Here is a 6,000-nt window from a genome sequence, read left to right on the forward strand (position 1 = left end):
CAAACCGGTTTCGGCTGTGGGCTTTAGTTTTTAAGCTCCGGTCTGCTGTGTGACCTTGGACAAGTGGCTTCGCCTCTCTGAACCCCCGTTCTCTCGGCCATAAAGTGGGAAACACAGCAGCCCCAGTCCCTCTGGTCACTGTGAGTGCTGAGTGAGCTGGTGTGTGCAGCGTGGTCCAGGTGGGCCTGCTGGGCCACAGGGGCCCACTATTCTCCTTCATCCACTCCCAGGGTCCCGGCCTGGCTCTGCCCTCTGTTCCCCACACACACGCCCTCCGACAAGCCTGTCTGTGACCCGACCAGGAAGCTGGCCAAGGGCAATACCCTCCCAGATCCTGGAGGCAAGGAGCCAGCAGGCGGGAACAAAGGATTTTCCGAGGCTCCCAGCTAATGCGGAACGGACGCTCTCGGGGCCTCAGTTGCCCCCCCCTCCCGCCTCCCCCCACATTTCCATCACTGGTGATATTTACATTGGAACTCTTCCCAGGACTTGAGGAGCCCGGCATGGGTGAGCGGAGAGCCACACGGAAGAGGAGATAGGTGTGCTTTTAGAAGGCAGAGCTGGCCGGTTTGCACCCTCGGTTTTAAAATACGTTACAGAGCAGCAAGTATCAAAACGGGAGTACATGTGTGCTCAAATCTCAACGGAGGTTCTGTCAACGGGAAGACACAGTCCTCCCCCTACGAGGCGCAGGCCTGGGCGGGCACCCCTGGGCGGCGGGCACCCCTGGGCGGCGGGCACCCCTGGGCAGCGGGGACCTGGGGGCATGGGCCGGGGAAGAGCGCACTTTCAAAGACAGACCGGGGGTAAAATCCCTACGCGTTGCCGGTTGCGTGGCCTCGGGCGCGGTACTGAATGGCTCTGAGCCCCGTTTCCTCCTTTGTGGAGTGGGAATAAGGACCAGCCGCGCCTCAGCGGACTGTTCTGAGTGTGACTGGCGAACGCACGGCGCTGTTACCTGGCTGCCCCTCGGCAGGGCCGCCTTTTGGCTAACGGAGCCCCGACGCTGCTCCAGGTAGCAACCTGCCCTGGCCCAGTGCGTGGGCCACCACCAGGGAGAGCCGACCACCGCAGGGCCCGTCCTCTCCCCGGTTCCCTGGCTGCCGAGGACGCGATGGCCCACCTATGGCCAATGGCGTGCAGGGGGGCGGTGGGAGGGGGGGGTTCCGAATAAAACACGGAGGACGAGGCCGCCCACCTCCTGCTCCTGCCCCTGGAGAGCTGTGCTACCCGGAGCTGCAGCGGCCGCTCTGTGGCCAGGAGGCATCCCGCCTAGGATGTGAAGCCTGTGTCCTGAGGAGGCCCGAGGGGAGGGAGGGGGGCAGAGGAGGGTGGCTAAGCCGCAGGACAGCCTGGGTGACCTCTCTCCAGGCTTTACAAGCTTTCACTCAAAGCACCTGGGAGAGGGGCTGTCGGCGCGCCTCTGCCGGCCGCACCCTGCGGTACGGTCCCCGGCACCACGCTCACTTAGCCCGGGTCCGTGCCCGTGAGTGCCGGCTGCGCCCTTTGGGAGAGGTCACGGCACGCTCCACGGTCACCGGGCGCACCGTGCAGACGGACAGGGGAGGGGAGGGGAGCGTATAAATGCTGTGGGTCCCCCATTCGCCTTGACACTCCGTGGGTCAGCCTGCTGCCCCGAGCCTCTCTCGGGACCTCGGGTGTGAAGATGGCCTTGGGTGTGGGCTCCGCTGGAGCAGCGGTCGGCAAAGCCATTTGTCCGCAGAGCCAGATATCAACAGCGCTACCAGTGAAATTTCTTTTGACGCCACTTCTTCAAAATAGACTCGCCCAGGCCGTGGTATTTTGTGGAAGAGCCACAGTCAAGGGGCCAAAGAGCCGCATGTGGCTCCGAGCCGCAGTTTGCCGACCGCGGCACTGGAGGAACCCAGGCTGCCCCGGGCCCGGCAGGAGAGCCGGCCGTCTGGGACCACGGACAGCGAGGGCATCTGGCTCCACCCCTCCCTGGAGGAGGGCGGGGGTACCTCCCTCCTCCTCCCCGGGCTCTGGCTTGGAGGGGCGGGAGGGGCACACCTGGCGGGTGTTTGCATCTGACCAGCCTGGTCACCCAGCTGCACGGGAGCTGGACAGCAGCCCGCAGACCGAGGGGCTGCCCCGCCCCCCAGTTTTCCAGAGAGAACAAAGAAAGGAAAAGGGAGAAACACAGCTCACTTCGAACCTCAGTGATTCATTTCGGTCTTAATTTACCAACGACAGACTCTGTTCCCTACACCAGGCCCTCCTGTGCCTTCTGCGATGTCCCAGCCGGAGGGGATGTCTCAGGAGCTGGCTGAATTCTCCATTAACAGTCAGGGGAGGCGGGGAGGGGCTGGGACTGTGGTAAAGGACACGTTCCAATCAGGATGAATCCCATTTGGGGTCCCTCCCCCCAGGCTTTCTGATTAGCTCTGGGTCATACATATTCCCAATTGGGTTTTTTGTTTGCTTATTTTTAATATTTTTATTGTTGAGAGAGAGGGGAAGGGAGAGGGGGAGAGAGAAACATCAAAGTCAGAGCGAAACATCCATCAGCTGCCTCTTGCATGCCTCCTACCTGGGACTGAGCCCACAACCTGGTCCTGTGCCCTGACTGGGAATCCAACCAGCACGGAAGACGCCCCACCAGCTGAGCCACACCGGCCAGGGCTGGTTGCTGTGCTGTTGTTTTAAGTTGCTTTATTGTTGTTTTCATTTTTTGTTAATCCTCACCCGGGGTATTTTTCCATTGATTTTTTTTTTTTTTTTTTTTTTTTGAGAGCATGGAAGGGAGAGGGAAAGAGAGAGAGAGAGAAACATCAGTCTGAGAGAGACACATCAATTGGTTGCCTCCAGCACACACCCTGACCAGCCAGGGATTGAGCCTGCAACTGAGGCACCTGCCCTTGACCGGAATCAAACCCAGGACCCTTCAGTCCGCAGGCCAACACTCTGTCCACTGAGCCAATCCAGGGAGGGTGTTTGCTGTTTGGTTAATCAGGAAGCGGTGTGGTGTGGTGTGAAGCGTGCGGGCTGATGGACTGCCGCCTTGGGGAGCGGTGGGGGAGGAGGCTGGGGCTGTGCCCCTCACCCCACAAATGATAGGACAGGGAACCCCGGTGTCTGACCTGGAACCAGCCCCTGAGCGACCACCTCCTGCCTCTGCTTGCCCAGACGGACACAAAGCCGGGAGGGAGGCGGGGGCGATCTGAGAGGAAAGGACACGGGAGCTGACGGAACGGAGGGTGCTGTCCCAGAGAAGATGAGTGAGGGGAGTGAAGACGATGCCGTTCGTGTGGTGACATTTTCTGCCGTAAATGCCGAGAGGACAGCTACCGAGTGGGAGCCACCTGGGAGGGGCCGCTGTGGGCAGCAGCCACGCTCTGGCTCACGTCGGGCAGGTGGGGCCGGCCCCAGCCGGCCCGGTGTCCCCAGGTGCACACGGAATCTCCCTGGCAAGAGGAACACAAATGCGGACGGCATGAGGGTTTCCTTGCAGGCCTCTGACACTAACACAGATCAGGTGAGGCCAGGGCTGGGTGGAAGCAGGTGCGTTGCTGGGCTAGGGGGTGTGTCATTGGACACGGCCTTGTCTTTCTGGAAAGAGTCTAGCCCACTGGTCAGCAAACTCATTAGACAACAGAGCCAAATAGCAACAGTAAAACGGCTGACATTCCTTTTGAGAGCCGAAAACCGACTTCTGCGAATGGGCCACCAAGTTTCAATCGCACTGTGCATGCGCGTGGCATTTTGTGGAAGAGCCGCACTCAAGGGGCCAAAGAGCCGCATGTGGCTCATGAGCCGCAGTTTGCTCCCGACCACTGGGCTAGCCCCATTCAGCATGGTCTGTGCTCTTTGATCTGATGGTTGTAAACGGATCATATATGACCTCTCTCCACCTCTCCCCGCCCCCACCACGCCCTCCGCAGCCATCACCTGCCCAGGAAGACCCCGTTCCAGCACGCCGACGCTCTAGCCACCGAACCAAACCGGCCGGGGCGGGAAATGTTTTTGACCCTTATTCTTAGAAACAGGAAGTGGTAGCTTCCTGAGACCAAACCGACCTCCTCCCCGAGCCCTGAGAGGGCTCAGGGTCCAGCGCCTTCCGAAGGGCTGTGGCTGCAGCTCGGCCGAGGAAGCACCGAGAGCGAAGCCACAGCTGGCCCCTCTCCCCACGTGTCATCGCGGAGTGAACCAGCCTCCACTTGGAGGGGGTGACCCTCAGGCCCCTAGCAAGGGGGGCAGGTGGCGTGCCATCTGTCTTCTCTGTCCACGGAGTCTCTCTGAGCCACGCCTTCCAGGCGCAGGGCCCTCCCGGGTGCCAGCACGGCCCACAGGCGCAGGCGAGCTGCTGCCCGTGTTTTCCAGGCGCTCACCTCCTGCTGGGGGTCCTGAGGAGCTTTAGCGGACAGCACAGGGCAGTGCGTGGGGCTCCTGGCGTCCCTGGCTCCCCGGCCCCAGCCCCGCAGAGGCCAGGCCCCCGGGGCTCCTCTGAGTGACAGTTCAAAAGCAGGTCCCTCTGCTTCTCTGCCCGCTCCTCAGGCTGGAGCAGGGAGCGGAGCGCGGGGCTGCCCTGGCCCTGGCCCCCGCTCACTGGGTGACCTTGGGGAATCCTTGTGCTTTGGACCTCCCCAAGCCACCCTCAGTCCTCTGGGTCTGTGCTGGCAGATTCCCGGCTCCAAGGTGAGTCTCGGCCAAGCCACAGCCTCCTCCCCGGCCTGCCCTCCTCCCCGGCCTGCCCTGCCCTGCCTCCTCCCCAGCCTGCCCTCCTCCCTGGCCTGCCCTCCTCCCCGGCCTGCCCTCCTCCCCGGCCTGCCCTCCTCCTCCCCAGCCTGCCCTCCTCCTCCACCCCACCCCCTGCCTGCCCTCCTCCCCGGCCTGCCCTCCTCCCCGGCCTGCCCTCCTCCTCCCCGGCCTGCCCTCCTCCTCCCCAGCCTGCCCTCCTCCTCCCCAGCCTGCCCGGCCTCCTCACCCCGCGGTTCCCATGGCGGCGGCCCCCGGTCTCTGTTTACTCGGCTGTGTGTGTGTGTGATTTTTCCACCACGGGCCGCTGAGAACACAATGCCAGCTTCCCCCCAAGGAGGCCAAACAGCGGACGTGACCGGGGCGGGGGCCGGGGTGGGGCAGACGCCGACGACACCAGGCGTCTCAGACTCCGGGGTCCCGGGCCCCAGGCCCCGGCCTCCGGTGAGGGCGCGGGGCCAGGTCCGAACGGGCCTCTGCCCCCGGAGACAGGCGGGAAGCCCTGAGCGGGCCCCTCCCCGCGGGGATGGCTCCTGGCGGGGATCCGGGCCGGGTGCCAGCCTGGAGGCGGCGGTGAGGCTCCCGGCACCCACACCTGAGCCGGGTCTGCCTGGGCTCCTCCCAGACAGGCAGCCCCAGGGTCAAGGGCCAGGGAGTCCCGGCAGCAGCCGCTTCCTGCTGCAGCGGGTCAAACTGATAGCGTGGCCTTCGCCCTGGGCTCCGTCCCAGCCAGGAGCGGGCCCGGCTGAAACACCAAGACACAGCCCCGACCGGTTTGGCTCAGCCTGAAAGGTCCCAGGTTCGATTCCGGTCAAGGGCATGTACCTTGGTTGTGGGCACATCTCCAGTGGGGGGTGTGCAGGAGGCAGATTACCGATGTCTCTCTCTCATCGATGTTTCTAACTCTCTATCCCTTTCCCTTCCTCTCTGTAAAAAATCAATAAAATATTTATTTAAAAAACAACAGCACCAAGACACAAACCCGACTCTTCAGGAGTGTATACGCCAGCCTCGTACAAGCTCGACGTGTGGAAATGACGAGGAAGGAAGTGCCATTACACAGCCCGGTGCCTGCTCCTCCATTTCCCTCAGACGAGATACGAACGGATCCGTGGCATGCGACCCGGATCCTAGGCCCTCTGCATGACTCGGCTCCCTGTTCCTCCTGAGGGTGTCATCCTCTGACAGTCCATCGGGGCTCAGAGGCTCAGAGAGCCTAAGTGACTTCCCCAAGGTCACGCATGTGTCTGGGGTAGATCCAGGAGCTGAATGAACCCTGTCAGG

This window comes from Pipistrellus hanaki (genome assembly GCF_964339955.1).
Source record: "Pipistrellus hanaki genome assembly, chromosome: 16".
Taxonomy (NCBI): domain Eukaryota; kingdom Metazoa; phylum Chordata; class Mammalia; order Chiroptera; family Vespertilionidae; genus Pipistrellus; species Pipistrellus hanaki.